We start from the raw sequence: 24,450 nt of genomic DNA, 5'->3' as shown, positions 1-24,450 counted from the left end.
TTTATCAGTAATGTTTTCTCACCTTCTTGTCAGGAAATTGGAAAAGCACCCTGTGTGTATAAGACTCACATGTGATCAAACATTCTTTTTCATTGTATTGACTTAAAGGTCCATGTTCATTTTATCACCGTGTGCGGCTGCTCCAATATCACCAGTTCTTCTGTACAACTCTCATTGGGGGCAGGGGGATATTGGAGACGTTGTTGGGCGGGCAGCCGGGATGGACCAGGCAGCATGATTAGGTGGAGGGTCGGAAGAGGACGGGTGCTGGGCAATCTGGTGCCACCCTCTCCCTGTCTCCAGTTGTAGAGTAACTTGGTGGAGGGTGTTCAGTAGGAATGGTCATTGATTATTCAAAATCATCGATGGTCTATGGTCGATGTAGAATAGTTTTTCCATCGATGGGGGAGAACCAGACGGTTCCCCGTATTTGATGATACATAGCCACCGGATATTTTTTTTTTTCTCAAGGAGCCGGGACACGGAGCTTAGCTTTGCCCCCCCAACACTCCCATGAAGCTCCGCCCCCAGGCTGTCATTGGCCCACAGCCTAATGCAGTTTACTGCATGGGAGACCATCATTAGGTGAAGCCATTGATGGTTCCGTTACGAATGGTCTCACACCATTGATGTTACCCATCAATGGTATCATCAATTGGTAACCCACCGATGGCCATCCCTAGTGGTCAGCAGGGCCTGAAGTTTAAATGAGTGCAGGGGGTAAGAAGGGCCCTGGAGGTTGTGCAAGTCCTGTTGTAATTGCACCCCCTATGCCCATGGTAGCTATGCCCTTAGGTTTGGACGTTATCACCCTTCTCTGGGTGTTTTTCCAGCGTTTTGTCAAAACACCATAATCGGATTTTACAAAAAATTTACTTTGGTATATATTTAGTCTCTTGCATAGTACTTTACATTTACGTAAGTGTTTACATATTTTGGGTATTGTTCCACCCATACAAGTGTTGAAGGTTGTCTGGACCTTACATAAACATGTGTGGGCTATTTAAAATGTAATTTTCAGTGCAATAAATGACATAAGTAATTTCTCCTCTGCAGCCTCTTGATCCGGGACAGATGAAGCATGCTGAGATTCCTAATAATTTGTTCCACTCAGAACAGTGAAGATTTGTCATTTTGCTGGTTGCTGCTGTCTGCTGCCATTAGGTGAGAGGCAGGGGATGAATTGATAGGTCTGTGCCGTTGTACAAGCAATTAGGAAGGAATTTCTGCACATTCCTGGCTCTGGTGGGATAGATGTCATCACAGATCAAAGGTCGCTACCCCTGTATTCCACATTTCAAAAAAAGAATGTACATTTTCTGCCTCGTTTCTATACTTTACACAAAAGGAGAAACAGAGAAAAGTACTTTACACCCTTTCAAACTTAAAAAACCCAAAATAAAATAAAAATGTAAAAAATTTCTAGCATAAAGATATAGATAAAATGTAGACAATTAAGGGGGTATTCAATTGTTTGAAAAGTCAGTTGGGAGTCTGTTTTTTCCTATCTAATAGACAGGAAAAAACATACATCCAACCGACTTTTCAAACATTTGAATTCCACCCTCAAAATATCAACACCAAAATGTCAACTGAAAAAAAAATGTAAACACCGTCAAAATGACGACAATGAATAAATAAATGTAATTTTGACTGTCAATATTTGGTTATCATCCTTATGACTATCGACATTGTTATTATGACTGTCAACATTTTTATTATGACTGTCAACATTTTGGCAGCTACCAGATGGCACCCAAATGGAGATATCCAATTGCAGCTTCATTCGGGAGCGACAGCTGCCAGCGTCTGCAGTTTAGCTTGCACCCCTGCCCCCACCCCCACCCCCCAGGGGTGGCAATCTGAAATGCGTAAAAAGTGACCCATTTGGACGCCAAAACAGCATTTTTCTATTTATTCGGCTAAGCCCAACCTTTCATTTTATTTGGCTAAACCCAACCTCAGCGCAATAACAGGACTCAACTGAATATCGCCCCAGTGATCGCCCGTCACTTTAGAATGTCTAAATTATGTGCCTGTCGATATTTTGACTGTCTGCATGCACATTGATTGTTGACATACAGTCTATGTCGACATTTTGGTTGTCTAGATAATGTACAGGTTGATATTATGGTGTCTATATTTTGAATGGCGTGGCTAGACTTTTGGAGTCGGCGATCTACTTTGAAAGCTGAAAAGCTTTTGTGAGCTACCTGTGCGGGACATTAGTACACCATGCAGGTGCGCATCTGAAAAAGGGAGCATAATGTAACAAAAAGGTAGCGTGACCTTGCAACACAGGGTGTAGCGCTGTCCCTCCTAAAATCACAAATTGGGCCCCACAGTAATAAACACATTGCCCCACATAGAAAAAAAACTTCAAACACATTGCCCCCACACAATAGTAAAAACATTGCCCCCACCCAGTAGTAAAACACATTGCCCCACACAGGAGTAAAACACATTGCCCCACAGGTACAGCCTCAAACACATTGCTCCCACACAGGAGTAAAACACATTGCCCCCACAAAGGAGTAAAACACATTGCCCCCACACAGCAGTAAAACACATTACCCCCACACAGGAGTAAAAAACATTGCCCCCACAGCAGTAAAACACATTGGTGGTCATCCCGAGTTGTTCGCTCGCTAGCTACTTTTAGCAGCAATGGAAACGCAAAGCCGCCGCCCTCTGGGAGTGTATCTTAGCATAGCAGAATTGCTAACGAAAGATTAGCAATTCTGCTATTAAGTATTTCCTTGCAGTTTCTGAGTAGCTCCAGACCTACTCTTAGATTGCGATCACCTCAGTCCGTTTAGTTCCTGGTTTGACGTCACAAACACACCCAGCGTCCGGCCAGCCACTCCCCCATTTCTCCAGCCACTCCTGCGTTTTCTGCTGGCACGCCTGCGTTTTTTAGCACACTCCCGGAAAACGCTCAGTTACCACCCAGAAACACCCACTTCCTGTCAATCATTCTCCGATCAACAGAGCGACTGAAAAGCTTTGTTCGCCCGTGGGTAAAATAGCATAGTTTTGTGTGAAATTGCTTAGCGCGTGTACCCTGCGGTGCATACGCATGCGCAGAACTGCCGGATTTTGGCCTATTTGCAATTCTGCTAAAAATAGCGAGCAAACAACTCGGAATGACCCCCATTACCCCCACACAGCAGTAAAACACATTGCCCCCACACAGCAGTAAAACACATTGCCCCCACACAGCAGTAAAACACATTACCCCTACACACAGTGGCGGAACTAGCAAGTGGTGGGCCCAGGTGCGACAAAATGCTGGAGAGGATCTGGTGAGGGGGACCTGCTCAGGGCCAGAGAAATGGATACCTAGCACCAGTGCCGTACCTAGACATTTTAGCACTGTGTGCAAGAAACGGCATCGGAGCCCCACCCCTGCATGCAAAACAGGGGCAGGCGCGCGCAAAAATACATAGTGGGTGGCTTCGTGGGGAAGGGGTGTGGCCACAAAATAATACCAATTCATAAAACGGTGCACAGTAGTCTCCATTATTCAAATTACACCGCACAGTAGCACCAAATCACCAAGTAGAGACCGTTTTACACCTTACGGCGGACAGATTCCTCTTTTTACACATTACAGCAGACAGCGTCCCCTTTTTACACATTACGTCAGACAGCGTCCCCCTTTTTACACATAACGGCAGACAGCGTCCCCTTTTTACACATAACGGCAGACAGCGTGCCCTTGTTACACATAGCGGCAGACAGCGTACACTTTTTACACATAACGGCAGACAGCGTACACTTTTTACACATAACGGCAGACAGCGTGCCCTTTTTACACATAACGGCAGATAGCGTCCCCTTTTTACACATTACGGCAGACAGCGTGCCCTTGTTACACATTACGGCAGACAGCGTCCCCCTTTTTACACATTACGGCAGGCAGATTCCCCCTTTTTACACATTGCGGCAGACAGCGTCCCCTTTTTACACATCAAGGCAGGCAGATTCCCCTTTTTTACACATCGCGTCAGGCAGATTCCCCCTTTATACACATTGCGGCAGGCAGATTCCCCCTTTTTACACATTGCGGCAAAGATTCCCCCTTTTTACACATCACGTCAGGCAGATTCCCCCTTTTTACACATTATGTCAGGCAGATTCCCCCTTTTTACACATTGCGGCAAAGATTCCCCCTTTTTACACATTGCGGCAGGCAGATTCCCCCTTTTTACACATTACGTCAGGCAGACTCCCCCTTTTTACACATTTCGTCAGGCAGATTCCACCTTTTTACACATTGCGGCAGGCAGATTCCCCCTTTTTACACATTGCGGCAGGCAGATTCCCCCTTTTTACACATTACGTCAGGCAGATTCCCCCTTTTTACACATTGCGGCAGACAGCGTCCCCTTTTTACACATCAAGGCAGGCAGATTCCCCTTTTTTACACATCGCGTCAGGCAGATTCCCCCTTTATACACATCGCGGCAGGCAGATTCCCCCTTTTTACACATTGCGGCAAAGATTCCCCCTTTTTACACATCACGTCAGGCAGATTCCCCCTTTTTACACATTATGTCAGGCAGATTCCCCCTTTTTACACATTGCGGCAAAGATTCCCCCTTTTTACACATTGCGGCAGGCAGATTCCCCCTTTTTACACATTACGTCAGGCAGATTCCACCTTTTTACACATTGCGGCAGGCAGATTCCCCCTTTTTACACATTACGTCAGGCAGATTCCCCCTTTTTACACATCGCGACAGGCAGATTCCCCCTTTTTACACATTGTGGCAAAGATTCCCCCTTTTTACACATTGTGGCAGGCAGATTCCCTCTTTTTACAAATTGCGGCAGGCAGATTCCACCTTTTTACACATTACGTCAGGCAGATTCCCCCTTTTTACACATCGCGGCAGGCAGATTCCCCCTTTTTACACATTGCGGCAGGCAGATTCCCCCTTTTTACACATTGCGGCAAAGATTCCCCCTTTTTACACATTGTGGCAGGCAGATTCCCCCTTTTTACACATTGCGGCAAAGATTCCCCCTTTTTACACATTGTGGCAGGCAGATTCCCTCTTTTTACAAATTGCGGCAGGCAGATTCCCCCTTTTTACACATTACGTCAGGCAGATTCCCCCTTTTTACACATCGCGGCAGGCAGATTCCCCCTTTTTACACATCGCGGCAGGCAGATTCCCCCTTTTTACACATTGCGGCAAAGATTCCCCTTTTTTACACATTGTGGCAGGCAGATTCCCTCTTTTTACAAATTGCGGCAGGCAGATTCCCCCTTTTTACACATTGCGGCAGGCAGATTCCCCCTTTTTACACATTACGTCAGGCAGATTCCCCCTTTTTACACATTGTGGCAGACAGATTCCACCTTTTTACACATTGCGGCAGGCAGATTCCCCCTTTATACACATTGCGGCAAAGATTCCCCCTTTTTACACATTACGGCAGGCAGATTCCCCCTTTTTGCACATCACGTCAATTCCCCCTTTTTACACATTGTGGCAGGCAAATTCCCCCTTTTTACACATTGCAGCAGGCAGATTCCCCCTTTTTACACATTGCGGCAGACAGTCCCCCTTTTTGCACATAGAAAGAAAGAGAAAGAAAGAAAGAAAGAAAAAAAGAAAGAAAGAAAGAAAGAAAGAAAGAAAGAATGAATATGCTTACCCTCTCCGCTGGCTCAGGCTCCTCGGTGCAGCTTCTGGCAGATCACGATTCCTGGGCAGGAGAGAAAGAGGAGGAGGGAGGTGGAGGAGGGAGCCGCAGCAGTGCTGTGTTATTGGTGGAGGCGCTGCTGCTGCTGTCCCTCTGCTTCACTATAGGCTGTTCTCGGAAGACAGCCTATAGTGAAGCAGAGGGATAGCATCAGCAGCGCTTCAACCAGTAGCAAAGCGCTGCTGCGGCTCCCTCCTCCACCTCCCTCCTCCTCCTTCTCCCCCGTACCGCTGCGCTCCTCTCCTTTCTGTTCGGGCGGCTTTGTGCTGTGGGCAGCGGTTGCCCGCAGCACACAGCTGCATGTAATGAGTCAGTTTGACTCATTACATGCTTTGGGCCCCTGGACAGTGGCGGGCCCCAGTGCAACGCACTGGTTGCACTGGCGGTAGTTCCGCCTCTGCCTACACAGGAGTAAAACACATTACCCCCACACAGGAGTATAACACATTGCCCCCACACAGCAGTAAAACACATTACCCCCACACAGGAGTATAACAAATTGCCCCCACACAGGAGTAAAACACATTACCCCCACACAGGAGTATAACACATTGCCCCCACACAGGAGTATAACACATTGCCCCCACACAGCAGTAAAACACATTACCCCTACACAGGAGTAAAACACGTTGCCACACACAGCAGTAAAACACATTACCCCACACAGGAGTATAACACATTGCCCCCACAAAGGAGTAAAACACATTGCCCGCACACAGGAGTATAACACATTGCCCGCACACAGGAGTAAAACACATTGCCCCCACACAGGAGTATAACACATTGCCCCCACACAGGAGTAAAACACATTGCCCCCACACAGGAGTATAACACTTTGCCCCCACAAAGGAGTAAAACACATTGCCCCCACACAGCAGTAAAACACATTACCCCCACACAGGAGTAAAAAACATTGCCCCCACAGCAGTAAAACACATTGGTGGTCATCCCGAGTTGTTCGCTCGCTAGCTACTTTTAGCAGCAATGCAAACGCAAAGCCGCCGCCCTCTGGGAGTGTATCTTAGCATAGCAGAATTGCTAACGAAAGATTAGCAATTCTACTATTAAGTATTTCCTTGCAGTTTCTGAGTAGCTCCAGACCTACTCTTAGATTGCGATCACCTCAGTCCGTTTAGTTCCTGGTTTGACGTCACAAACACACCCAGCGTCCGGCCAGCCACTCCCCCATTTCTCCAGCCACTCCTGCGTTTTCTGCTGGCACGCCTGCGTTTTTTAGCACACTCCCGGAAAACGCTCAGTTACCACCCAGAAACACCCACTTCCTGTCAATCATTCTCCGATCAACAGAGCGACTGAAAAGCTTTGTTCGCCCGTGGGTAAAATAGCATAGTTTTGTGTGAAATTGCTTAGCGCGTGCACCCTGCGGTGCATACGCATGCGCAGAACTGCCGGATTTTGGCCTATTTGCAATTCTGCTAAAAATAGCGAGCAAACAACTCGGAATGACCCCCATTACCCCCACACAGCAGTAAAACACATTGCCCCCACACAGCAGTAAAACACATTGCCCCCACACAGCAGTAAAACACATTACCCCTACACACAGTGGCGGAACTAGCAAGTGGTGGGCCCAGGTGCGACAAAATGCTGGAGAGGATCTGGTGAGGGGGACCTGCTCAGGGCCAGAGAAATGGATACCTAGCACCAGTGCCGTACCTAGACATTTTAGCACTGTGTGCAAGAAACGGCATCGGAGCCCCACCCCTGCATGCAAAACAGGGGCAGGCGCGCGCAAAAATACATAGTGGCGTGGCTTCGTGGGGAAGGGGTGTGGCCACAAAATAATACCAATTCATAAAACGGTGCACAGTAGTCTCCATTATTCAAATTACACCGCACAGTAGCACCAAATCACCAAGTAGAGACCGTTTTACACCTTACGGCGGACAGATTCCTCTTTTTACACATTACAGCAGACAGCGTCCCCTTTTTACACATTACGTCAGACAGCGTCCCCCTTTTTACACATAACGGCAGACAGCGTCCCCGTTTTACACATAACGGCAGACAGCGTGCCCTTGTTACACATAGCGGCAGACAGCGTACACTTTTTACACATAACGGCAGACAGCGTACACTTTTTACACATAACGGCAGACAGCGTGCCCTTTTTACACATAACGGCAGATAGCGTCCCCTTTTTACACATTACGGCAGACAGCGTGCCCTTGTTACACATTACGGCAGACAGCGTCCCCCTTTTTACACATTACGGCAGGCAGATTCCCCCTTTTTACACATTGCGGCAGACAGCGTCCCATTTTTACACATCAAGGCAGGCAGATTCCCCTTTTTTACACATCGCGTCAGGCAGATTCCCCCTTTATACACATTGCGGCAGGCAGATTCCCCCTTTTTACACATTGCGGCAAAGATTCCCCCTTTTTACACATCACGTCAGGCAGATTCCCCCTTTTTACACATTATGTCAGGCAGATTCCCCCTTTTTACACATTGCGGCAAAGATTCCCCCTTTTTACACATTGCGGCAGGCAGATTCCCCCTTTTTACACATTACGTCAGGCAGACTCCCCCTTTTTACACATTTCGTCAGGCAGATTCCACCTTTTTACACATTGCGGCAGGCAGATTCCCCCTTTTTACACATTGCGGCAGGCAGATTCCCCCTTTTTACACATTACGTCAGGCAGATTCCCCCTTTTTACACATTGCGGCAGACAGCGTCCCCTTTTTACACATCAAGGCAGGCAGATTCCCCTTTTTTACACATCGCGTCAGGCAGATTCCCCCTTTATACACATCGCGGCAGGCAGATTCCCCCTTTTTACACATTGCGGCAAAGATTCCCCCTTTTTACACATCACGTCAGGCAGATTCCCCCTTTTTACACATTATGTCAGGCAGATTCCCCCTTTTTACACATTGCGGCAAAGATTCCCCCTTTTTACACATTGCGGCAGGCAGATTCCCCCTTTTTACACATTACGTCAGGCAGATTCCACCTTTTTACACATTGCGGCAGGCAGATTCCCCCTTTTTACACATTGCGGCAGGCAGATTCCCCCTTTTTACACATTACGTCAGGCAGATTCCCCCTTTTTACACATCGCGGCAGGCAGATTCCCCCTTTTTACACATTGTGGCAAAGATTCCCCCTTTTTACACATTGTGGCAGGCAGATTCCCTCTTTTTACAAATTGCGGCAGGCAGATTCCCCCTTTTTACACATTACGTCAGGCAGATTCCCCCTTTTTACACATCGCGGCAGGCAGATTCCCCCTTTTTACACATTGCGGCAGGCAGATTCCCCCTTTTTACACATTGCGGCAAAGATTCCCCCTTTTTACACATTGTGGCAGGCAGATTCCCCCTTTTTACACATTGCGGCAAAGATTCCCCCTTTTTACACATTGTGGCAGGCAGATTCCCTCTTTTTACAAATTGCGGCAGGCAGATTCCCCCTTTTTACACATTACGTCAGGCAGATTCCCCCTTTTTACACATCGCGGCAGGCAGATTCCCCCTTTTTACACATCGCGGCAGGCAGATTCCCCCTTTTTACACATCGCGGCAGGCAGATTCCCCCTTTTTACACATTGCGGCAAAGATTCCCCCTTTTTACACATTGTGGCAGGCAGATTCCCTCTTTTTACAAATTGCGGCAGGCAGATTCCCCCTTTTTACACATTGCGGCAGGCAGATTCCCCCTTTTTACACATTACGTCAGGCAGATTCCCCCTTTTTACACATTGTGGCAGACAGATTCCACCTTTTTACACATTGCGGCAGGCAGATTCCCCCTTTATACACATTGCGGCAAAGATTCCCCCTTTTTACACATTACGGCAGGCAGATTCCCCCTTTTTACACATCACGTCAATTCCCCCTTTTTACACATTGTGGCAGGCAAATTCCCCCTTTTTACACATTGCAGCAGGCAGATTCCCCCTTTTTACACATTGCGGCAGACAGTCCCCCTTTTTGCACATAGAAAGAAAGAGAAAGAAAGAAAGAAAGAAAGAAAGAAAGAAAGAAAGAATGAATATACTTACCCTCTCCGCTGGCTCAGGCTCCTCGGTGCAGCTTCTGGCAGATCACGATTCCTGGGCAGGAGAGAAAGAGGAGGAGGGAGGTGGAGGAGGGAGCCGCAGCAGCGCTGTGTTATTGGTGGAGGCGCTGCTGCTGCTGTCCCTCTGCTTCACTATAGGCTGTTCTCGGAAGACAGCCTATAGTGAAGCAGAGGGATAGCAGCAGCAGCGCTTCAACCAGTAGCAAAGCACTGCTGCGGCTCCCTCCTCCACCTCCCTCCTCCTCCTTCTCCCCCGTACCGCTGCGCTCCTCTCCTTTCTGTTCGGGCGGCTTTGTGCTGTGGGCAGCGGTTGCCCGCAGCACACAGCTGCATGTAATGAGTCAGTTTGACTCATTACATGCTTTGGGCCCCTGGACAGTGGCGGGCCCCAGTGCAACGCACTGGTTGCACTGGCGGTAGTTCCGCCTCTGCCTACACAGGAGTAAAACACATTACCCCCACACAGGAGTATAACACATTGCCCCCACACAGCAGTAAAACACATTACCCCCACACAGGAGTATAACACATTGCCCCCACACAGGAGTAAAACACATTACCCCCACACAGGAGTATAACACATTACCCCACACAGGAGTATAACACAATGCCCCCACACAGGAGTATAACACATTGCCCCCACACAGGAGTATAACACATTGCCCCCACACAGGAGTATAACACATTGCCCGCACACAGGAGTATAACACATTGCCCCCACACAGGAGTATAACACATTGCCCGCACACAGGAGTATAACATATTGCCCCCACACAGGAGTAAAACACATTACCCGCACACAGGAGTATAACACATTGCCCCCACACAGGAGTATAACACATTGCCCGCACACAGGAGTATAACATATTGCCCCCACACAGGAGTAAAACACATGACATTACCCGCACACAGGAGTATAACACATTGCCCCCACACAGGAGTATAACACATTGCCCCTGTGAGAGGTGGTGGGGGGCCTGCGAGTGCGTGTGGTGGTGCCTGCTGCCGTGCAGGTGTAGACTCGGTACTCACCAGGCGCCGCTCGCTCTCACCTTCAGGTACCGGAACCCTCAACGGACCTGGAAATCTTCACTCGGATCCGGACACGGCGATTCCCTCTCGGAGCTGACCGACGACCGAGCTGAGGAGAGAATGGTCTACATTAAAGGGGGTATCGACCCTGCTTCCGGTGGAACAGGGGATACCCCAGGGGTGGCTGCGACCTTCACCGGCTGGGTGAACGGTCATCACCGGCACAAAGCCTCAGCTACCCAGCTTTCACACACTCGCGCTTTCGCACGTAGTGTGATGAAAGGGATTCTCACGTCCGTGAGCAATCCTAACTCCGGCGCTCGGGGACAAACAAGGGACAGACGTACACGGATGCTACTCACCGTCACAAGTCTTACACTCCGATCTTCTCCACTTACAGGTCCCTGTAAGGAGGCAAAGAGAAACAGCCGTGCAGGGCCTAACTCTGACCTAGTGTCACACCCTATACTATCTACAACAGCAGAGCCCTCAAACTAGCTCTGTGGGTGTGGTGCAACACAACTATGCACAACTTACACAACACATACACTTTGCCCTGCACGGTAACAACATATATCACACTATCGGAGTTACAACATAAAACGGTGCTGTCCCTTTATCTACCCGACTCAGCACACCCAGTAGTGGGGACCGCACAGCTCACCCACCTACCGTACTCTCAGGGTGGCCTGAGCCTAACGCCCAGTGTCACCTTTACTCACCTCGGGGAAAACACTGCTTCGATGGGCCTAGCGCCCCCTAACTGTCCACAGGCCGGAGGCCTGACTTTGCCCACGGGCCTAGCGCCCGCCTACCTTGCTGCCCGTTGGGTGACCTGGGCCTTGTGCCCAAGGTCACCTTATCGTACCTATTTGGCCAAAATCCACTAGGGCCTAATGCCCTCTAATGCTCCCACAGGCCTAGTGCCTGACCGTGCCCCTCGGGCCTAATGCCCGCCTAACTGCGCCCACAGGCCGGTGGCCTGACTATACTTATGGGCCTAGTGCCCAACCTGCGCCCAGGCCTAGTGCCTGCCTATGTGCCCCCACGGGCCGAGGAGGGCCCGACTACATGCCCACAGGCCGGGAGGGCCTGACTGTGCCCACGGGCCTATTGCCCGAACACCCGGTGGTCTAGGGAGGGGCGGGTACAGGGGCGCCTGATAAGGGCCTACCTGACCCGCTGGGAGAGGCACCAGGGGGGAGCTTCGGCAGCCCTTTGCTTCCCACCCCTGGTGACCCCTCCGGCGCTGCTCTTCTTCAATCTTCGGCCGCTGGCCCGTCCTGGCCAGCGGCGCCGCCGTCGTCGCGCCGCGTCCAGCCGCCGCTGGACATCTTCTTTCTTCGCGCTCTTCTGCGCGCCCGCTCTCGTCCACTCCCGCCCGTGTCTTCTGCCGCTCTTCGGCGCGGCCTCCCCTTCAGGCTCCCGCCCGGCGTCTGACGTCAGACGCCGGGGGCGGGGCCTATGACGCGGCGAGCGCCGATTGGCTCGCCGCGCCTGTTCCTGATTGGCCGGCGCCCCGCGAGCCGTGATTGGTTCGCGGACGGCGCCGGATTCAAAAAGCCGCGGGCGGCGCTTCTCATTGGCGGCCCCAGCGGCGCCAAGTTTAAAGCGCCGCCGCGCCGCTCTCCGCCGCCGACAGCCTGGTGCAGGGAAACATCCGATCCCTGCACCAGGCACCCGCCGCCGCACACTCCACGCTGGGGACAGACAAGCTGCCCCAGCGCTGTCCCCAGCTAGGGACCACAACATGGATGTGCCCACAGGGCACATCCTTACATTTCCCCCCCCTTTTTCCTTTGTAGTCCCTACAAAGTTCCTCACGACTTCCATTGTCCGCGGGTCAGGGAATTCCGAGGTCCTTCCGGCGAGGTTGTGTTCAAGGGTCCAGCCCGGACAGGCTGTGACCCCACATCCTTCCACCTCCAGCTCCGGGTTCCTCTTCTTCGTTCCTCCTGACCTCCATCGGTGGATCCTCTGGGGAAGGGGCATCTCCTCACGGTCGCTTGACGCTGGCCACCAAGGGGAATCTTCCTCCACGGGGACAACAGTCACCCACTCTTGGCCTCCGATATCGTCTGTGGCTTCGTCCCTGTCTTCCGGGTGTGGTATCGACCACCACCCAACAGCGGAATCCTCCGGGGCATCCGTTTCCTCCCGGGCAACAGCCACCACATGTCGAATTTCCTCGTGGGGCATCTCCAAAGGTCCTGTCTCTTCCTCTGGAACGGGTCCTCCCACGGCATCACAGTCCTGTCCCCGTACGTCGGTCCATCTCGGCACTCCCGGCAGGTACTCTTGCTCCAGGACTATCTCCTCCTCTTCACGGAGGGCATTCAACTGGGAGCATGACTCCACCCGATCCTGCCAGTCACTCTCGTCGGCGCTTCCGATGCCAGAGTCGTCCTCCATCTGTTCTGGGAGGGATTCGTCGGCGGACAGCTCACCGTAGTCCGAGTCCTCCTTCGATATCTGGACTGGGGTATTACTTTCCTCCTCAGCGTACTCTTGCGCTTCCGCTGGCATCGTTACTTCCTCAGCGTACTCCTTCGCTTCCGCTGGCATAGTTACTTCCTCAGCGTACTCCTTTGCTTCCGCTGGCATCTCTTGGTACCCAGGACACTCCTGTTCCGCACGTCCTGGTCGTGGACGGTTCCATCGCGGGGAGATTCCGGACGTCTCAGTCACTGGGTCTTCACGCTTTTCTTCGCAGCGTGGCCTCTTCACCTCCCAGTCGTCCACCTCCGCCTCATGCGGGAAAGGATTCTGCCTTACTGGGGTCACTTTCTTGGGACAGAGTAGGTCTGCGGCATCTTCCCAGGGGCACTCACTGGCCGCATGTCCTGGTCGTCGACACTTCCAACAAGGGAGGGCCACTGCCACCTTCTCCAAGACGGGTTCCTGGTCCACCTCCTTCACTGGGGAATCTTCACCCGTTGGTTCCGGCTCAGAGGAAATGGGCACCTGCGAACTAACTTCAAGCAAGGCCTTCCGCTCCATTTCCCTGGTTTCCTCCTCCCATCTCTGGGCGCGACCATCCGCAATCATCCGGTCTTTATTCCACGGACAATCGGGAAGCGCATGTCCTCTCGCCTCGCAGAGCGCACACACAGGCTCTGCAGCCACCCGGTCCCAAAGCTGCTGACGAGACTCTGTCAGCTGCTTCACCGTGGCCTCGTAGTCCGTCCTGTCTTCCGTCCATGGACATTCCAGGAGCCGATGTCGGGGATCTCCACAGCCTTCACACCGGGAATCAACCTCGTCTTCGCTCAACTCTTCGTCCCAGGGACAACTGTTGTGCTCATGCCCGTAGTTTCCGCAGAGCAAACACCAGGACTCTTTCGCTTGGCCCTTCTGACGTCTTCGGTCCGCTTCCTGGACCACCTTCTTTGGGGACGTCTCTCGCCAAGTACACTCGTCGGCAAAGTGACCTGTTTGCCGACATTTCTTGCAGGGCGTCACAGCGGCCTTCTTGCGCCCCTTCTCCCGGCGCTCTTCTTTTCCACGCTGGACCGACCGCTGCACCATCTTCAGGATGTCTTCCCCAGACACCGTCACCCAGTCGCTCTGGTCCGCACACGTCCGGGGGTGAGTCTTCTCCGGAGCCGTCCGCAGGGAGGTGTTCTTGGTGGCGTTCCACATCGTGTCCGTGATCCGGTCTCTTTGATCCTGCCGACTACGCCAAGTGTGAGAGGTGGTGGGGGGCCTGCGAGTGCGTGTGGTGGTGCCTGCTGCCGTGCAGGTGTAGACTCGGTACTCACCAGGCGCCGCTCGCTCTCACCTTCAGGTACCGGAACCCTCAACGGACCTGGAAATCTTCACTCGGATCCGGACACGGCGATTCCCTCTCGGAGCTGACCGACGACCGAGCTGAGGAGAGAATGGTCTACATTAAAGGGGGTATCGACCCTGCTTCCGGTGGAACAGGGGATACCCCAGGGGTGGCTGCGACCTTCACCGGCTGGGTGAACGGTCATCACTGGCACAAAGCCTCAGCTACCCAGCTTTCACACACTCGCGCTTTCGCACGTAGTGTGATGAAAGGGATTCTCACGTCCGTGAGCAATCCTAACTCCGGCGCTCGGGGACAAACAAGGGACAGACGTACACGGATGCTACTCACCGTCACAAGTCTTACACTCCGATCTTCTCCACTTACAGGTCCCTGTAAGGAGGCAAAGAGAAACAGCCGTGCAGGGCCTAACTCTGACCTAGTGTCACACCCTATACTATCTACAACAGCAGAGCCCTCAAACTAGCTCTGTGGGTGTGGTGCAACACAACTATGCACAACTTACACAACACATACACTTTGCCCTGTACGGTAACAACATATATCACACTATCGGAGTTACAACATAAAACGGTGCTGTCCCTTTATCTACCCGACTCAGCACACCCAGTAGTGGGGACCGCACAGCTCACCCACCTACCGTACTCTCAGGGTGGCCTGAGCCTAACGCCCAGTGTCACCTTTACTCACTTCGGGGAAAACACTGCTTCGATGGGCCTAGCGCCCCCTAACTGTCCACAGGCCGGAGGCCTGACTTTGCCCACGGGCCTAGCGCCCGCCTACCTTGCTGCCCGTTGGGTGACCTGGGCCTTGTGCCCAAGGTCACCTTATCGTACCTATTTGGCCAAAATCCACTAGGGCCTAATGCCCTCTAATGCTCCCACAGGCCTAGTGCCTGACCGTGCCCCTCGGGCCTAATGCCCGCCTAACTGCGCCCACAGGCCGGTGGCCTGACTATACTTATGGGCCTAGTGCCCAACCTGCGCCCAGGCCTAGTGCCTGCCTATGTGCCCCCACGGGCCGAGAGGCCCGACCAAATGCCCACGGGCCGGGAGGGCCCGACTACATGCCCACAGGCCGGGAGGGCCTGACTGTGCCCACGGGCCTATTGCCCGAACACCCGGTGGTCTAGGGAGGGGCGGGTACAGGGGCGCCTGATAAGGGCCTACCTGACCCGCTGGGAGAGGCACCAGGGGGGAGCTTCGGCAGCCCTTTGCTTCCCACCCCTGGTGACCCCTCCGGCGCTGCTCTTCTTCAATCTTCGGCCGCTGGCCCGTCCTGGCCAGCGGCGCCGCCGTCGTCGCGCCGCGTCCAACCGCCGCTGGACATCTTCTTTCTTCGCGCTCTTCTGCGCGCCCGCTCTCGTCCACTCCCGCCCGTGTCTTCTGCCGCTCTTCGGCGCGGCCTCCCCTTCAGGCTCCCGCCCGGCGTCTGACGTCAGACGCCGGGGGCGGGGCCTATGACGCGGCGAGCGCCGATTGGCTCGCCGCGCCTGTTCCTGATTGGCCGGCGCCCCGCGAGCCGTGATTGGCTCGCGGACGGTGCCGGATTCAAAAAGCCGCGGGTGGCGCTTCTCATTGGCGGCCCCAGCGGCGCCAAGTTTAAAGCGCCGCCGCGCCGCTCTCCGCCGCCGACAGCCTGGTGCAGGGAAACATCCGATCCCTGCACCAGGCACCCGCCGCCGCACACTCCGCGCTGGGGACAGACAAGCTGCCCCAGCGCTGTCCCCAGCTAGGGACCACAACATGGATGTGCCCACAGGGCACATCCTTACACCCCCACACAGGAGTATAACACATTGCCCCCACACAGGAGTATAACACATTGCCCGCACACAGCTGTAAAACACATTGCCCCCCACACAGGAGTATAACACATTGCCCGCACACAGGAGTAAAACACATTACCCCCACACAGGAGTATAACACATTACCCCACACAGGAGTATAACACATTGCCCCCACACAGGAGTATAACACATTGCCCCCACACAGGAGTAAAACACATTACCCCCACACAGGAGTATAACACATTACCCCCACACAGGAGTATAACACATTACCCCACACAGGAGTATAACACATTGCCCCCACACAGGAGTATAACACATTGCCCCCACACAGGAGTAAAACACATTGCCCCCACACAGGAGTAAAACACATTACCCCCACACAGGAGTATAACACATTACCCCACACAGGAGTATAACACATTGCCCCCACACAGGAGTATAACACATTGCCCCCACACAGGAGTAAAACACATTACCCCCACACAGGAGTATAACACATTACCCCACACAGGAGTATAACACATTGCCCCCACACAGGAGTATAACACATTGCCCCCACACAGGAGTATAACACATTGCCCCCACACAGGAGTATAACACATTGCCCACACACAGGAGTATAACACATTGCCCCCACACAGGAGTATAACACATTGCCCGCACACAGGAGTATAACATATTGCCCCCACACAGGAGTAAAACACATTACCCGCACACAGGAGTATAACACATTGCCCCCACACAGGAGTATAACACATTGCCCCCACACAGGAGTATAACACATTGCCCGCACACAGGAGTATAACACATTGCCCGCACACAGGAGTATAACACATTGCCCCCACACAGGAGTATAACACATTGCCCGCACACAGCTGTAAAACACATTGCCCCCCATACAAGAGTCTTTATATTACTAACTAATGCACGCCCCATCATCAATCATTTAGCCCCTCAAAGTTTAAGCACAAAGTGGGTACAACTCTTCATAGGCGTAAATGTGTAAGAATTTTATGTTACCCCCAACATATATTAGCTGCAGACAGAGGAAGTGAGTAGGGCTTCCAAACACATGGCCTGTGCCAACCCGCAGACATTGGAGCTGTACATAAACCATGAGGTACTGCGTGTACACATCCTAATCTGGCTCATCTGTTCCTACATGGTCAATCACATTACTATGACCACCAGCTAATAGCCAGAGTAACCGCTGTGTGCAGCACAGACAGCAGCTATATGTTCACTGAACTATCGCTTTAGACACACGTCTGGTAGCCCCCAGGTCCATTGTGATGGTGAGCTGCTCCACTGTAGCGTGTCAGCCGTCCCTTACGCACCTTCGTAGCCGACGTTCACCTCTCACATCAATGGCATGTGGTGCTCCGCAGTTTCCACATCAGTCATTCACAATGGTGCCATTTGCCAGTCACTATGCACCTTCACCACAGCAGCACGAGAACAGATCACAGACTGCGCTGTTACAGAAATACCGCCACCCTTGGCATGAAAGCCGATAATCATCCCTTATTGCAACTCAGATAAATCGCCCCTTTTACCCATGATAGCAACGAGTGATATGTGTGCAGACGGCCTATCGCACACCTTATATACCCACCAAGCCAACACATGACGCTGCCGATGTCAAATGTAGGCGGTGGTGATAATAATGAGACGCGAACATGTATATTTAGTTATATTTAGTCTATGACACAGTAACAATCAGACCCAGCTGAAAACCGACCTAATTGGCAGAACCAAGCACGATATGAGCAAATCAATGACACAAAATTCAGGAGTTTGTTTGTATTTACTGATTAAAAAATAACATGGGTATTAAGGGATCTATTTACAAAGCACTGGATGGAGGTAAAGTGGACAGAGATAAAGTACCAGCCAATCAGCTCCTAACTGTCATTTTTCAAACCCAGAAAGTGACAAGGTAGTTAGGAGCTGATTGGCTGGTACTTTATCTCTGTCCACTTTATCTCCATCCAAGGCTAAGTATACAGACCCCTAAGTTGGGTACACACTAGGCGACGTGCTCTATGAGCGATGTCGCCTAGTACTTCCCCCTCCCGGGCCAGGCGGTCGGCGGCAGTGCATACACACTGAGCATTCTGACGTTCATATCACTCAGAGACGTCAAGCAGGAGCCGGGCCGTGCAGGCAGCTCTTGGACGACAGTCCAAATTGAGCTGCAGCGATGGTCGTTAGTGACCCGCAGGGCCGCAAATCGGTTGTTGTCGCCGGCATACACAGTTGCCGAGAAAGTGAACGACATCGCTCCGGAATGGTGAAAATGTGTGATGTTGTTCATTTTCTCAGCAAGTGCGTATGCACCTTTATAGCAAGATGATGTTTTACTGTTGCAAAGTCCTGAAAAGCTCCTCTAAACAAGGAAAGAGCTCTGTGAACATTTTATACCCTTAAATGTATTTCCAAATGGCTTTTCCCTCTTTATGTGTGAATATGTAATTACAGAGTTACTGAGCACATGTACCACACTATTCTGTGTAATGGAGATCCAGAATGGAATTACATAGTGGGGGTGATTCCGAGTTGTTCGCTCGCTAGCTGCTTTTAGCAGCATTGCACACGCTAAGCCGCCGCCCTCTGGGAGTGTATCTTAGCTTAGCAGAATTGCGAACGAAAGATTAGCAGAATTGCAAATAGAAATTTCTAAGCAGTTTCTGAGTAGCTCCAGACCTACTCACAAATAGTGATCAGTTCAGTCAGTTTCGTTCCTGGTTTGACGTCACACACACGCCCAGCGTTCGCCCAGCCACTCCCCCGTTTCTCCAGACACTCCCACGTTTTTCTCTGACATGCCTGCGTTTTTCCGCACACTCCCATAAAACGGTCAGTTTCCGCCCAGAAACACCCACTTCCTGTCAATCACACTACGATCAGCAGAACGATGAAAAAACTTTGTTACGCCATGAGTAAAATACCAAATTTTTGTGCTAATTTACTTGGCGCAGGCGCGCTGCGTACATTGTGCATGCGCAGTTTGCGACTAATCGCTCCGTAGCGAAAAAAAATAACGAGCAAACAACTCAGAATGACCCCCAGTGTGAGCCTGTAAGCACATAACCTTTTGGGGCTTTCATACTCTGCCAGGGATGGGTATGCGTCCCTGCTAGTCAGCACACACGACTGTCAGGATTCTCAGGGGGCGGGATGTAGGGGGAGGTGCTGTGAGACCGCCGGTCACATAACTACATCCCCTCTGCCACAACCACTGGCCGAGCATCTATTACACCGCACATTCTCTATATCCTCTGGTCTTGTGACCGATCTGGCTGTGGTGACACTGGGCATGATACAGAGATGCATGCAGTTGCATGTGCAGCTGCATTTTCATATGCAGTGGACTTGCAAACATATGCTAATGACTCAGACGCTATCTTGTGCACAGAGACGCCCCCTGCCCGCGTCTCACGTCAGGAACATAAGGCACACATCAGTCGCACCATCCATCTCTGAGTAATCCTATGCTGGCTTAGAATGAGAACCTCACCTAACATGTGGAGGCCTCTCCAACAAACCTGTGTTTATCTAGAACCCTCTTCCCTAAACAATGACTACCTGTCACTCACATTGCAAATAAGTTCTCTGTACATATGCCGTCGGTAATCTCTCAAAGCACGTTTTGGCATATGCTTTGGCGCATGTGCAGTAGCAAAACATCGCTCCTCTACGTCTGCCAATGACATAGCGCCCACCACTGAATCTGGAACACTGTTCCCTGGTTAGATAAACAAATAAACTGCCTGATTCTGAGTTGCACACAAAGCAGGCTCAAGCCTGGACAGCCGCTGCAGCCGGATCCTCCACCTTATGCTGACATGAGCAACTTTATGGCTTCATGCTTATAGTTGCACCTGCCATCACTAGTACTGGCACTCACACCAGCCCCATGCAGGGTGCTAACTACTGTATAAATCAGCAGCAGGAGCTTCTTACTTCATACACACGCCTCAGAATAGTGCGTCTGGTCACACACCAGTGATACTCCCATGGAACGGACATCTAACCTGCATGTCTTTCTTCATACACACACCTCAGAATAGTGCGTCTGGTCACACACCAGTGATACTCCCATGGAACGGACATCTAACCTGCATGTCTTTCTTCATACACACACCTCAGAATAGCGTGTCTGGTCACACACCAGTGATACTCCCATGAAACGGACATCTAACCTGCATGTCTTACTTCATACACACACCTCAGAATAGCGTGTCTGGTCACACACCAGTGATACTCCCATGAAACGGACATCTAACCTGCATGTCTTACTTCATACACACACCTCAGAATAGCGTGTCTGGTCACACACCAGTGATACTCCCATGAAACGGACATCTAACCTGCATGTCTTACTTCATACACACACCTCAGAATAGCGTGTCTGGTCACACACCAGTGATACTCCCATGAAACGGACATCTAACCTGCATGTCTTACTTCATACACACACCTCAGAATAGCGTGTCTGGTCACACACCAGTGATACTCCCATGAAACGGACATCTAACCTGCATGTCTTACTTCATACACACACCTCAGAATAGCGTGTCTGGTCACACACCAGTGACACTCCCATGAAACGGACATCTAATCTGCATGTCTTACTTCATACACACACCTCAGAATAGCGTGTCTGGTCACACACCAGTGACACTCCCATGAAACGGACATCTAACCTGTGTGTCTTACTTCATGCACACACCTCAGAATAGTGTGTCTGGTCACACACCAGTGACACTCCCATGAAACGGACATCTAACCTGTGTGTCTTACTTTATACGCATGCCTAACAATATTGCGTCTGGAAACACACCCGTGACACTCCCATGAAACGGACATCTAACCTGTGCGTACGCATGCCTAAGAATAGTGCATCTGGAAACACACCCGTGACACTCCCATGAAACCGACATCTAACCTGTGTGTCTTACTTCATACACACGCCTCAGAATAGCGTGTCTGGAAACACACCCGTGACACTCCCATGAGACGGACATCTCACCGAGTCTCTTACTTCATACGCACACACCTCAGAATAGCGCATCTGGAAACACACCCGTGACACTCCCATGAAACGGACATCTAACCTGTGTGTCTTACTTCATACACACACCTCGGAATAGCGTGTCTCGAAACACACACGTGACATTCCCATGAAACAGACATCTAACCTGTGTGTCTTACTACATACACACGCCTCAGAATAGCGTGTCTGAAAACACACACGTGACACTCCCATGAAACGGACATCTAACCTGTGTGTCTTACATCATACATACCTCAGAATAGCGTGTCTGGAAACACACGTGACACTCACATGAGACAGATATCTCACACGAGTCTCTTACTTCATACACACGCCTCAGAATAGCACGTTTGGTCACACACCCTTGACACTCCCATGAGATCATGGACATATCACCTGCGTCTCTTACTTCATACACATGCCTCAGAATAGCGTGTCTGGAAACACACCCATGACACTCCCATGAAACGGACGTCTAGCATGCGTTCCCAAAATGGTCACCCAGTTGACACAGACAGAGAAATATGGCTGCGTATGGATCTCCTGTCAAGGTGCGCATGCAATGTGAGGCACACACGCTAAACAGCAGCTGCATCCAAAAAAGTAATTGTGTCCAACTCAAAATTTATCCTAATTTGTATAGTAAAACTACCTTTTACAGTATATAGTTGATGGACACACATACTGTGCAGCCAAAGATAGGCATTTGATACACTAGGTACAGATCTTCCGCACCTAATTCTACAGTACTATGTGGGATATGTATCAAATCTTGGAGAGAGATAAAGTGGAGAAAGATAGGGGACAGGATGCAGCAATGCTGAAAATGCATGCAAACCTCCAAAAATTGAATTTTCTGATGTTTTGCCACTTACCGCATATGCACCAAGCTCCAAAATGCGATCTATTCCAGAGCTTTGATGAAGTGGGCAACTCCATCTGTAGATGGCGTTACCCTATAGAAATCCATAGGACTTCTATCCGTCTTTCCTCCTGGGTCCTAAACTTAGAAGTCCTTCTTTCGAAAAGGACAGCTCTTATCATGTGAGCTGCCCTATGTGATTTTTTTCAAGCATACGTCATTAGTATGTAAACGCCGTCATGCTTGCGATGAGTGGCGAGATGCATTGCATTCACAATGCAATGCGTCTTGCATTCTGCCCAAAGTATCAACCAATCAGCTCCTGTCCTTTTTAAAACACAGGGGTTGATATATGAAGCAGTGAAAAAACTGGAGAAGTGGGCCAGTGGAGAAGTTACCCATGGCAACATTTATCAAGTGCGTTCTATAAAATTATGCGAGCCAGCTCCACTGGCTCACTTCTCTCCACTCTTTTCACTGCTTCATACATCTTCACCACAGTCCATAACATGGCAGTTAGGGGCCGTATGCGCTGTTTATACTGGTGGAACAATAACAGTCTATGCAACTGAGCGTCTGAAGAAAGTTTAGTACTCAGAACTCTGTCGTCATACATGGCGGCATGGATAAAGTAAGTGAGGTAATGAGTGAGGTAATAAGAGAGCACCTGCTTAGGTTTTTTATCATCACCCGCTGGTCCATGATTGAAACTGGTCATTTCCAATTATTGATCCGTGTTTATATTTTTATACAGATGCATTATTAGAACATTTGTGTACTCATTACACATCACTTGTCTGGACGCGGGACTGACAGTATAAGCTGCAAGTAAGGCAAAAGCATTAGTATCGAATAACATGTAAGGAATGTGAGTGTGGGTATCATTAATTCATTATGTTGAAGGAGAGGCTAAGAAAAGAAAATATGCTTTGGGTGGGTCCCATTCTCATTTTCACGTGAATTCTTTGCTGCAGGGCTTGGTTAAGTGAGTGTTAGCTGTGTGGGCGGCAAACTAAATGTATATGTAGGGAGTGTATCCGAGTATAAATTTTATAGCTGGGAATGACTAATATAGACTGTAAATATGTAGAAAGAGATTAAAGCCTCAGCTGTCGTATCCTGATAGTCGTATCCTGAGGTTGTGGGGATCTAAGGGTGTGTATGAGTTCCGATTCCGGAGACTTCTTTATCACAGTATGAAGAAAGATTAACTTTTAATGAGCACTGGACTTTTTAATTTCCATATCTTGTGGTAATAAGCTTCCTACTTCAGGATTTGTTTTCTTTTTTTGGGTTGTCATTCAGTTTCACATTAAGGTCCCCCCCAATGAGAACTGGTCTACTTATCAGTAACTCAGCGGTCTGTTAATTGAAGGTGGTATGAAATCTAGACAGTCGTCATATCGTTGTTGACATGGTCCTAATGTCGAAGTTGACCCCAATTCTAACGAGTCAACATTTCGTCCCGGTGGCCCAGCAGGGACATGCCTTTTCCTTGCAGCTGCCAAAGTTGACCCCAATTCTAACACGTTGACATTTCGCGTCCCGGTGGCCCAGCAGGGACATACCTTTTTCTTAGCAGCTGCAGCAGTGTCTTCTGGATCCCGGTGGTCATGTGACTGTGACTTCCGAGTCAGACCTCTGATACTCCAGTATTCAGGGCAGTATTTGGGCACTATCCCTAATCCCTACTCCTAACTCTCCTTCTAGTGCCTAACCCCAGCCTCCCACTCCCTGCAGCCTAACCCATAAAATGCCGCCACTCCCCCGCAGCCAAACCCTAACCTCCCCCCGCAACCTAACCCTAATCTCCCCCCGCAACCTAACCCTAATCTCCCCCCGCTACCTAACCCTAACCTCCCCACACAGCCTAACCCTAACATCCCCACGCAGCCTAACCCTAACCTCCCCACGCAGCCTAACCCTAACCTCCCCACGCAGCTTAACCTTAACCTCCCCCCCAGCCTGATTAACCTCCCCCTGCAGCCTAACCCTAACCTCCCCACGCAGCCTAACCCTAACCTCCCCACGCAGCCTAACCCTAACCTTCCCACGCAGCCTAACCCTAACCTTCCCACGCAGCTTAACCTTAACCTCCCCCCCAGCCTGATTAACCTCCCCCTGCAGCCTAACCCTAACCACC

The 24,450-nt window shown here is 50.8% G+C and overlaps 1 long non-coding RNA gene across 2 annotated transcripts in view; it reads left to right on the top strand.

The window, feature by feature from the left end:
* LOC134928791 (uncharacterized) overlaps positions 1-24,450 on the top strand; it is a 45,917-nt gene that overhangs the window by 3,319 nt on the left and 18,148 nt on the right. For both annotated transcript variants that reach the window (XR_010178014.1, XR_010178015.1), the window contains exons 3-4: positions 1,057-1,164; positions 23,062-23,135. This is a non-coding gene — a long non-coding RNA (uncharacterized LOC134928791). The remainder of the gene's footprint in view (positions 1-1,056; positions 1,165-23,061; positions 23,136-24,450) is intronic.

Source organism: Pseudophryne corroboree, chromosome 5 (assembly GCF_028390025.1).
Source record: "Pseudophryne corroboree isolate aPseCor3 chromosome 5, aPseCor3.hap2, whole genome shotgun sequence".
NCBI lineage: Eukaryota > Metazoa > Chordata > Amphibia > Anura > Myobatrachidae > Pseudophryne > Pseudophryne corroboree.
Note: the sequence above shows the minus strand (reverse complement) of the source record. Positions and strands in the feature narration are given on the sequence as shown.